Source organism: Leptidea sinapis, chromosome 37 (genome assembly GCF_905404315.1).
Source record: "Leptidea sinapis chromosome 37, ilLepSina1.1, whole genome shotgun sequence".
NCBI lineage: Eukaryota > Metazoa > Arthropoda > Insecta > Lepidoptera > Pieridae > Leptidea > Leptidea sinapis.
Window position 1 is genome coordinate 4,736,159 of NC_066301.1, and position 10,600 is coordinate 4,746,758.

General features: G+C 39.4%; 1 long non-coding RNA gene across 1 annotated transcript; it reads left to right on the top strand.

The window, feature by feature from the left end:
* The first annotated feature begins 5,428 nt into the window (after positions 1–5,428).
* LOC126975805 (uncharacterized) lies at positions 5,429–10,256 on the top strand. The gene is made up of 4 exons (XR_007731802.1): positions 5,429–5,440; positions 6,939–7,061; positions 8,155–8,181; positions 10,131–10,256. It is a non-coding gene; the product is annotated as an uncharacterized LOC126975805 (long non-coding RNA).
* The last annotated feature ends 344 nt before the right edge of the window (positions 10,257–10,600 follow it).

A 10,600-nucleotide genomic window follows, 5' to 3' on the forward strand; every position in this document is an offset into this window, starting at 1 on the left:
ATGTGTAACTCTGCAATGGATCAAGGGTCACAGTAGCTCCAGAGGTTATGATGCCACTGACGAATTAAGCAAGGAGGGGCTCAGAAATGACAGCCATTGGACCGGAACCAATGGTCCCTCTCACCATCAAGATTACGTGAGATAACGGGTCATAGCCCCTTTAACAAGCATCTTTAATATAGGTGTCACTGACAGTCCCCTGTGCAGGGCTTGCATGGAGACAGAAGATACAGCCACATGGGTCACCGAGGACTCTCCCCGAGGTCATGGGTGACATCAGAGGTTTGAGTAACTTCTTTGAGGAGTTGGGATGGCACAATTAGGAACCCAACCCTACCACGCAAAATAAGCGCATAGCAGAAGTCGAGTTGAAAGTAGCCCGTGAATACCTATACCTACCCAAAGAATATTTTTACTATAACGAGGTTTCATACATGTGGCATATCTCATCATTTTCTAATTTTTATGGCACTCCCGTCTCTTGAACATTTGAGTTGTAAAAGTCTTCTGTGCTCTTGAACATAGTGGTTAAATTCTCTTACTCCTCAGAAGTCCGATTCACTGGATTGTATGAAAACCGCAGTCATTGATAAATTGACGCCCGAAATTAATAATCAATCCTAATCCAGTGTTTGGTATCCGCGATTGATATTTTAATAAATATCTTGAGTTAAGCATGCCAATAATCAATCTATAGATAGAGATTTTAATCTTAACAATCACACAATCTCTGAGAGTACGGATCATAGATTAAAGATGGTCCTCTGGTCAAAAATGGCAGTTTTGCGTTTTCAATAAAGAATCGGACTTTTCTGACATGTGTTTTGATCAGTGAAAACAGTCGCAGATTGCTATCCTAGAAGTTCGTCGGATTACAGAATATAAGCTAATAGTATTTATTTTATTTTACATAATAATACCTATAATTCTTAATTATCGTGGATAGTAATAATTGGTTAAAAATAAAATGACTTCATCAATATTTTCAAGTGATAGTGATAAGATAATTTAGGAGTGGTAGTGCCATGTTGGGTCCTCACGGACACAACCGAATTGGGCCGGCACCCCCGACGAAATACCACTCCCCCACTCGAAACCGTCGTGAAATAGCGGTTATGCCGCTGTGTTTCGTCCGGTGAGTGGGGTATCTAGAGGCCTATAGTGGGGTATCTAGAGGTATAATGGCAGCACGGACTAAAAATAGACTACTCCAGGACGGTACCAGGCAGTGCAGCCCTGGAGAATCCGTCCCTGGCCGTCCACAATTAGGGCCTGTACCTAATAGTGTTTGCCCAGGCTGCCCCGCGTATTCTGGAGCAACCACCACAAGCTTCTCAAACCACCCTTCTCCGCACTCGCTGTGGACTTTTGCAACATCAGGGGGCTTCGCTCAAATTTAAATGCCGTCCACTTTCACCTGGAGACGGCTAAGCCGGCCCTGCTCTTTTTGACCGAGACACAGATATCCTCCCTGGCTGATTCATCTTACCTTTCATACCCGGGGTATAACTTGGAACACTCCTTTATACCACGGACTGGCGTGTGCATTTACGTCAGGGAGGATATCTGTTCTCGACGCCTGACTTTTCCTGAAGGACAGGACCTATCCATCATCTGGCTGCGTCTAGACTGCGATGACCATCCGCGAATCTACGCATGCCTGTATAGGTCCCATAGCGGTAACGCAGAGACTGACCGGCTCCTCGAACACATCCAAATGGCTACAGATTCCGTGTTGGAGCAGATCCCCACTGCAGATATCGTGTTTCTTGGCGATTTTAACGTCCACCACGCCGAATGGCTAGGCTCACGTACCACCGATCATGCAGGGAGATCTGTCCACGACTTCGCCTTAGCATATGGTCTGACGCAACTGGTTATTGCACCTACGCGAATCCCAGATGTGCAAGATCATACACCTTCACTGTTGGACCTTCTGTTGACCTCACATCCGGACGGCTACCTAGTTTCCGTTGACCCTCCTCTGGGATCGTCGGACCACTGCCTGATCTGGAGCACCGTGCCAATCACGCGCCTAACACGGCCCCGATTCTTAGGCTGTTGCCGCGTGTGGCACTATAGGCCAGCAGAGTAGGACGAGATGCGCTGCTTTTTTGCATCCTACCCGTGGAGGCAGATCTATTTTTCGCTGGGAGATCCAGATGCCGCTGCTGACGCTGTTGCTGATGTGGTACTGCAAGGTATGGAACTCTTCATTCTATTCTTCTCTGTGCCCATCGGTGGCAGGTCCCAACCATGGTTTGACCGCTCCTGCAAAATGGCCTCTCGCCGAAAGCAGGAGTGCTATCAGGCTTGAGTCAATGCGGTAGTATCTAAGGATGTGAAATCCAGCGAACTTAAAAAACACTTCCCGCCGCCTCCAGGTCCTTCAAAAGAGTTATTGCTGACGCACATTGGCAGAATTGGCGAGAGACTTGCACGCCTTCCCTCGGGAACTCGTGCGTTCTGGTCGCTCGCCAAGGCTGTCCAAGGAAAGTTCTGCCAGCCAGCCATTCCGCCACTGCACAGGGATGATGACTCGCTGGCCCATGACGCGAAATAGAAAGCTGATCTCCTGGGCTCCCTTTTCGCGTCCAACTCGACTCTGGGTGACCAAGTTGCACCACCACCGCATATTCCGCGGTGCGAGTCATACATGCCGGAGGTAAAAATCAGGCATGGAGCCGTGCTTAAGGCGCTTCTCACCTTGCACATTTACAAATCGAGCGGGCCCAATGGCATTCCCCCGATAGTGCTGCGGACATGTGCTCCGGAACTGGCGCCGGTCCTAACCCGTCTTTTTCGGCGGCTTCAGTGCACCCGATCCCTAAGGAAGGTGTACGCTCAGATCCGTCCAACAACCGCCCCATTGCCATTACCTCCATTTTCTCCAAAGTAATGGAGTCGATCATCAACCGCCAGCTCTTGGGATACCTAGAGGGGCACCAGCTGATCAGCGACTGCCAGTACGGTTTCCGTCAGGGTCGCTCAGCTGGTGATCTTCTTGCATACCTCACCCATAAATGGGCGCAAGCGGATGAATCGAAGGGAGATGCGTTGGCGGTGAGTTTGGACATAGCGAAGGCCTTCGATCGGGTGTGGCATAATGCGCCTATAGCGAAACTGCCATCCTATGGGCTTCCCGAGAAGTTGTGCAAAAGCTTTTTGGCTGATCGGAGCATCAAGGTTGTTATCAACGGTGCATGCTCTGACTTAAAACCCATAAACGCTGGTGTCCCGCAAGGCTGCGTGCTATCCCCTACGCTGTTTCTTCTGCATATCAATGATATGCTGCAAATCAGCAATATTCATTGCTATGCGAACGACAGGACAGGGTATGTTTCCTACACCGGCCGTGCCAACATGTCCCGGGATAGCGTCGACGAGAACCGGTTCAAACTTGTGTCTGAAATCGAGACTATGCTTTGCAAAGTCTCGGAATGGGGCAGACAAAATTTAGTCCAATTCAACGCCAAGAAGACACAAGTTTGTGCGTTCACCACTAAAAAGTCTCCCTTTGTCGTATCCCCTCGATTCGAGAACACTCCTCTAACTGCCACAGCCTGTATTGGCATACTTGGCGTCGATATATCGAGCGACGTTCAGTACCGTGATCACTTGGAAGAGAAGGCCAAACTGGCCTCAAAAAAGCTAGGTGCAAGTCAGTAAGGCGAGACAGTACTTCACTAAAAGCCACCGCCTGCAACTTTATAAGGCGCAAATTCGGCCTCACATGGAGTACTGTTCTCACCTCTGGGCGGGTGCTCCCCAGTACCAGCTTCTTCCATTTGACCGCATACAACGAACAGCGGCTCGAATCATCGACGATCAAGTCATCTCCAATCGGCTTGATTCTCTAGCATTGCGTAGAGATGTGGGTTCTTTCTGCATCATCTACCGCATTTATCACGGGGAGTGCTTAGAGGAGCTGTTCGGGTTGATTCCAGCGGCCGAATTCCATCACCGGACATTACGTGCAAAGTACAATCCGCATCACGTAGATATCTGGCATTCCACAACCGCGCGTTTTGTCCGAAATGTCTTGCCTCGCACAGCCACTTTGTGGAATCAACTACCGGCAGCGGTCTTCCCGAACAGATACGACTTAGGGACCTTCAAGAAAAAAGCATACTCCCACCTTAAAGGCCAGCAACGCATTTCTTGGCACACCTGTTGTTGCGGATGTCCATGGGCGGTTGCCTCACCTCTCCCCATCCCGTGAGCCTCTTGCCCGTTTGCCCCCTCTCATATTAAAAAAAAAGAGTGATTTGGAAGAATTAGCTCAGTTCGGAAGAAGAGTCAGCTCTGATAGTGATGGTGAGGACAGAAAACGTGTTGCTGCTAGACATGCCGGCTATAATCTTGTAAATAACGGATATAGCCGAAATCTATGCAACAGCTTTTCGCTTGTTTTTTACAAGGTAAAATCCGTCATCTGTCAATCTAACAATGACTGCGTTTTTTTTTTATACAATCGAATGAATCGCTTTTTTTTTTCGCTAGGCTGCTTACATCAAATCACTGCATGTTTCATACTAAACTCAACTTCAATTTTTACTTAGGCAGTCCCGCCTCTTATTATTATTACTATCATAGCTGATTAGAGTAATAGGTACCTAATATACTGACGTAGATAGGCAACTCGGAACTTTTACTCGTTAGCGCCATCTGGACGCCGGATAGTGTACCTTTTTCTATATGTGTGTATTACAGTACTACATGAATGCGTGTGTAGTATCTATCGAAATACAAGTATAATATCTAATATGTGAGGGTGTAAGTATTAAAAAAGGGAGTTAAAATATTTCTAAATTAGAAAAGCACATTGTAGGCAGTCAAGCAGACGCCATTTGCACTAAATAAAATATTCTTTAAAAGTTACAAGAACTGTCAAAGTTTCAAACTCCGTTTCTATATCTGCATACAGATGGCGTTAGATAGTTTCAGTGAAAAAATTAATGTTCTAGGTTACCATAATAAATGCTAAAATTTTACGTGCATTAATAGATTGCTTATAATTAAGATGATATGAGAGAATGTATAAGAAGGCTATTGAAACAAGCTATAAGATCATGCAAAACAAACTATCTTACAAACCATCTCTTATCAACAAAATGTGAGTCAGAACATGTTCAGGGCGTAGTGTGTCAAACTGCACCTAAGTGTTATGTCTGTGATTTACATCCTCTTTGTCACTAGTCAGAGTACAGATTCAGAGAATTTAGTGTTTTAAATTCTCTTTGATTCAGAGTTGCTCATTTTAATAGAGTAATAGTGTTCTGTGTTGCTCAGAGATTCGGCTAACAGCTAACTGCTTTAAAATTTTATACTCATAATAATTCAGTAATTTCGGACTTCGGTGTTGGTCGAAAATGAATGAAACCTAAACCGATTTAAAATGTCCGACAAAGAAATTACAATGGAAGAACTGGATGACACGGTATGGTCGACGTCGATAAAAATATATACTCGGCAAGATATATAGGTCAAAAAATGTATATAATTATTGAATATTGTTTTGTGATTTCGCTGTATAGTATATAGAAATTGATAGGTTTTATGCTTTACCTTTAGTTATCGTTACAGATTCTATTCAATTCAATTCCGTTTAGTCAGCTCTAAATAGCACCTACTGCTATTAGTAATATTATAAAGAATGCGTAAGATTAATAAAATTGTTGAATAATTAAGTACCTATGTATATTGATGATTGAGTTTTTAAGATTGAAGTGGTTATGCGTAAAATTTTATGCCATCAGTAATTCCCAGAGCAAACAAAGCCTTAATTTATTTAAGCAAATTATAAAATCATAGTAGTAATGAACTCCCTTTTCAAAACTATGTGTTATATGCTATCACACTGTTTGTTTCTCCTGTTTAAATTACATTATTTTTGTGTCAATCTATTAAATTGTTATTCATAAAGCAATGATGTACAAAACTGGGATTGAGATGAGCCATAGCCTATACCTGAATATGAGGATCATTTCAAAGACTTGACTGCAGGCAGGAAAATGCTGATAAGGCTATCCTAAACAGGATTGTGCATGATCCATCCCACAATGATTTGTTTTAAAGAGGTCAATCACAACATGCAAGCAGGCAACTTGTAAACCAATGATATTTCCAATACTATGCTGTAACAACAATGGTATGGTATAGGGGCTCCTGTTTCCGCAATTAAACCACTAGCATGGGTCCATTTTGCGTGCAGTAATGGCCAGTTCCTCCAACCAGCCCAGCTCCTTCCAGAAGTTCAGAACATTCCTGGGGTGTTCGCAGACTTCTTGGAGCGACCTCATATTGGTTAAGGTTTTTGCATGTTTGTTGGCCACCCCCGCGCATTCCAGGATTATGTGAGCGACCATTTCGTCTTCGGTCAGACAGCCTCTGCACTTAGGACTGTCCGTTACCCCGATTGTGAAAAGGTGTTTGTTTGTGACCCGTTAGGGTGCCCACCATTATACGGATGTCATGTCTGTTGAGGCTGATAAGTCTATGTGTCAGTTTGGGCGATAGTGCAGGTATCGCCTCCTTCGACTGTCTACAGCTTGAGACATTCATCCATCGGGTGTTGTGTAACAACAATGTCAGTTGTCACATTAAATAATCCACTTCATAGTATGACCGACTTAAATAATAAACTTAATGGTAGTAAGAATTGTGAAATCACATTATTTAGTCAAACACTGACTGACTTTGTGACTTTCAATGTACATTTATCAATAAAAAAATGACATTGTGATTTGTTCTAGTAATATTATTTTTTCTATGTAAATGTAATTTATATTAGGTCTACAATTTTATAATGATATGTATTTATATAAATATATTCTGTTTGTTACTTTTATTTTGTAATGATTTTTGTATGTAAATAATATTATTACTTAGTCATAAAATTGTATTGGTACATTTAATAAGAAATATGTTATTATCAGGTAAAACAAACAAATGAACAGTTGGAAATGTTGGACTGGAAGTTAGATAGTGGTAAGGAGCTGGTGGTACCAATAAACCACCAAGATGTCTGTCTTATCAATTTAATCAAATCTGTTTCAGAGGTGAGTCAAGTTGGCTACATAGACATTATAATATTTATATAAAATGTTTGAAATTAATCTATTTTCAATAAATTCAATTTGTAATTGTATTGATGGATAAGCTTGAGAAGTAACTGTGAATTTAATTTATTGTAATAAGTCATACCTAAACTTCTCATTTTAATTACTTAGTAAATGTACTTAGAACTTAACCATTTCCTATCATGTGAGCCACTTTCCCATTTGTCCCCTCATATGAAAAAATAATTCCGCTGAAATTCAGTTGAAAAACTGAACATTTGCTAAAGAAAAAATATATATTTCTTGTTAATTAAAATTCATAGAATATCAAAACTGTTTTTTGATATTTTAATATAAAAAAAAAAAAACAGAAATTGAATAAGTTCCTATTAATTAAGGTGTTGTCTAAACATGTTTTAAACATAACATAAATAATAAACTTAAATATTAATTTGCATAAACAAGACACAATGTGTCACTCCCATGTAAGTGCATCTAACAAAGAGATTTTTTAGTTTTTACCAAATGTATGTATTCATTAAAAACCACATTCGACCCACAACTAGAAATATGCTATAACTACATTGCTTAAATTATTAACATACTCTTTAACTTAACATCTTATGTCTCAAGGTGACAAGTGCAGTTGTAGTGCCGCTCAAAATTTTTAGGGTTATTCAAGAATCCTGAGCAGCATTGTAATGGGCAGGGTGTATCAATTGCCATTAGCTGAACGTCTTGCTTGTCTCTTTATTAACTTTTTACTAATAGTATCATATTATGGGCTTGTATCTTAAAAGAATAATGATTTGATATGAGATGCTTATATGCAGTAAAAGTTACTAAAACATAAATGATTTTCTTAAAGATAACACAGATTGCGGACAGTGTGATTGCCATCAGGCTATAAAATTATAAATTTGTTTGTCTGTTTCGAAATTTAAAAAAAAAGTTCACCGAGGTTCTTGCCCCCTTTCTTCTCAGATCTGAAGCATAAATTTCTGAATGTTTTTTTAAATTAGTAAAATTTTTAATTAGTGATTTTGTAACCGATTTTGAATAAAAATATTTGAATTTGATGTGTTTTTTGCAGCCACTTACATAATTGTGTTGAAGGAAGGTCAGGTTATTAGTGTTACTGTTGTTTATATGCTTATAGCTTGCAAATTTACATTTTGAAATTTTAAAGGGTTAATGAAGCAGTCTAATTTACACCATGTATTGTGTACATATAAAGCTTATGTTTTATATACTATCCATACATCTTTATAGATGACATTGTAAATTTTTCATGTCAGCAACCACAATAGATATAGATCCCCATAGTATATCGTTGTAAAGGTCTTGATGAGAAAGTCTTTTCTTATAGGTCGTTGGGATTGATTTTAAGGAATGAGGAGGAGGTTTGTTCACTAGAATTTGGCAACCATTTGTTAAGTTTTAACTTACTATTCTATTCTTCCTACTATGGCTCCTTCTTCAAACTTCAAAAGCGCCAACTGTGGGACACTGGCGTTTATTGGCATTATATAAAAAAAATTGCACAAAAGTGGTTGCAATACGATACCAAATCAAAGATTGAGCTAAGGTTTCACTTAGCTAAGTTTTAATCTCTCTGCCTCACCCTTTTTATCTGACGTATACAAATTTCATATACCTATATAGGTAGCTTTTGTTTAAATATTAACAATAGTTTTACAGTGTTCAGTTTTAACATAGACACAAAAAAAAAAAAATCAGAAATTGGATTTTATTCAACTTTTATAATTTAATGGGTTTTTATGGCTATCCAGTCTTGTTTTAATTTGTAAAACTGCAAGCTATAATGTATGCTTAATGATATTGTTATGAGGCTGGCTTGAATGTGGTACGAAATTTAAGCCTTTCCACAAAGCCTTTTTGAACAGGAGATGGTGTTGCTGCTTCATCTAGGATTGTTTAATGTTGGCAGATTTAGCGAAATATTAATGCATTCAATATTTTTTAAATTTACTTTTAAGGCTGGGTCCCAAATCTTTGTTTTATCTTTAAAAAAGATTTATGTAAGAAATGTACTTTTTGACATATGTGAGAGGCAGACATAAGTCATAGTATAAGATTTGCAATCCAGCTGGGTGTTCATTAGTTTACATTTTCATTTCATATGTTACTTCAAATGGGCCATATACATAATTTCATAAACTTAAACGTGGATTATATAATTGCTGTCCTGTGACGAGTGGGCCAACAGAATTGTAGTGATAGAGGTGACATTACATCAAGGCTAAATTTTAGTGTCCCAGTCCCAGACATAAGTCGTAGTGGTTTTTAAGTAATGTTAGTTTTTATCCTTTTGCTGAAAATTTCACATTACTGACCCAACATTTTTAAAATGATATTTTGTTTTGTGTCATTTTGTCTTTCTAATTAAAACGTAATCCTCGCTCAAGTCAACAATAATACGCAGAATCTAAAAACATGAAAGTTTTATGAGAAAATGTGCAAGTAGAACTTAAAATGAAAAAGTAAGATAGCTTGTGCAAAAAAAATTCAACAACTACTCAAGAGCTGAAGAAATAAAAACCAAGATTTATAATTCATTTGTCGTTCGGACGGTTAGCTTAATGGTCGAAGCGCTGGGGCGTACCCCTAGGAGTACTGGTTCCAATAACTTAAACTACTAGTTATAGTATAATAAAATTTTGTGTTCTTAGTAGTTCTATCTCTGTTACCATGAATGTGCTGGTCCACTCCTTACGGGACAATCTGTAATATATCAAGGCTACAATGTGTTGCTTGATTGAAAACTGTTAATTAAGAAATTTTTGAATTACGACAAAAGATATTTTTTTTTCAATGTCATCAAAATAGCCATCAACTTTTAAAATTTTACATACCTAAGTATAACTTTGGCTTCTGTAGTTAAAATGTCACACTGCAGCTCTATTTTATTTCTTTTAAACATGATTGTTAGATTTTTGTCGTTTTGAACTATTGTTGAAATACCTAAAGTTATATATAATTTACCGGGAAACAAGCCTTTAGTGATAAAATTGGATATCTTTTACATAGAATTGATGTAATGTGTAGGTACGATCCGACTACCAACAGTTGCGCCGCGAGCTGATAGAAGTTCAAGCCCTGCAGAGAGAGCTCTCGTCTCGACTGCGGTCACAGCTGCGGCTCGTTCACAGCAAGTTCGCGCGTCTGAGGCAGAAGATCGCGGCCGCGTCACCGCCGCGCTAATGTTACAATATGGTGCGATATAAAGATCTGTTCCATATGATTTACAAAAGCGATAGATGCACGCTGTCAAGTATTAGTTGGCGAATACCAAAAAATTCCCATTGTTTTATTATAAATGGTTATTGGTATTAGTATACCTAATTACACAATAGTGACGTAGCGTTTACGTTTTCTTGTTACGTTCTACACTTCTCGAGGCTTTATCTAGACTTATAAATTATGTAAGATGTGGATGGAGCCTAGACTGAAAAGTAATAACGTAAATATATAATTACGCCTGTTCTTGTAAATTGTCCTTTGTTACTGCCATGTTG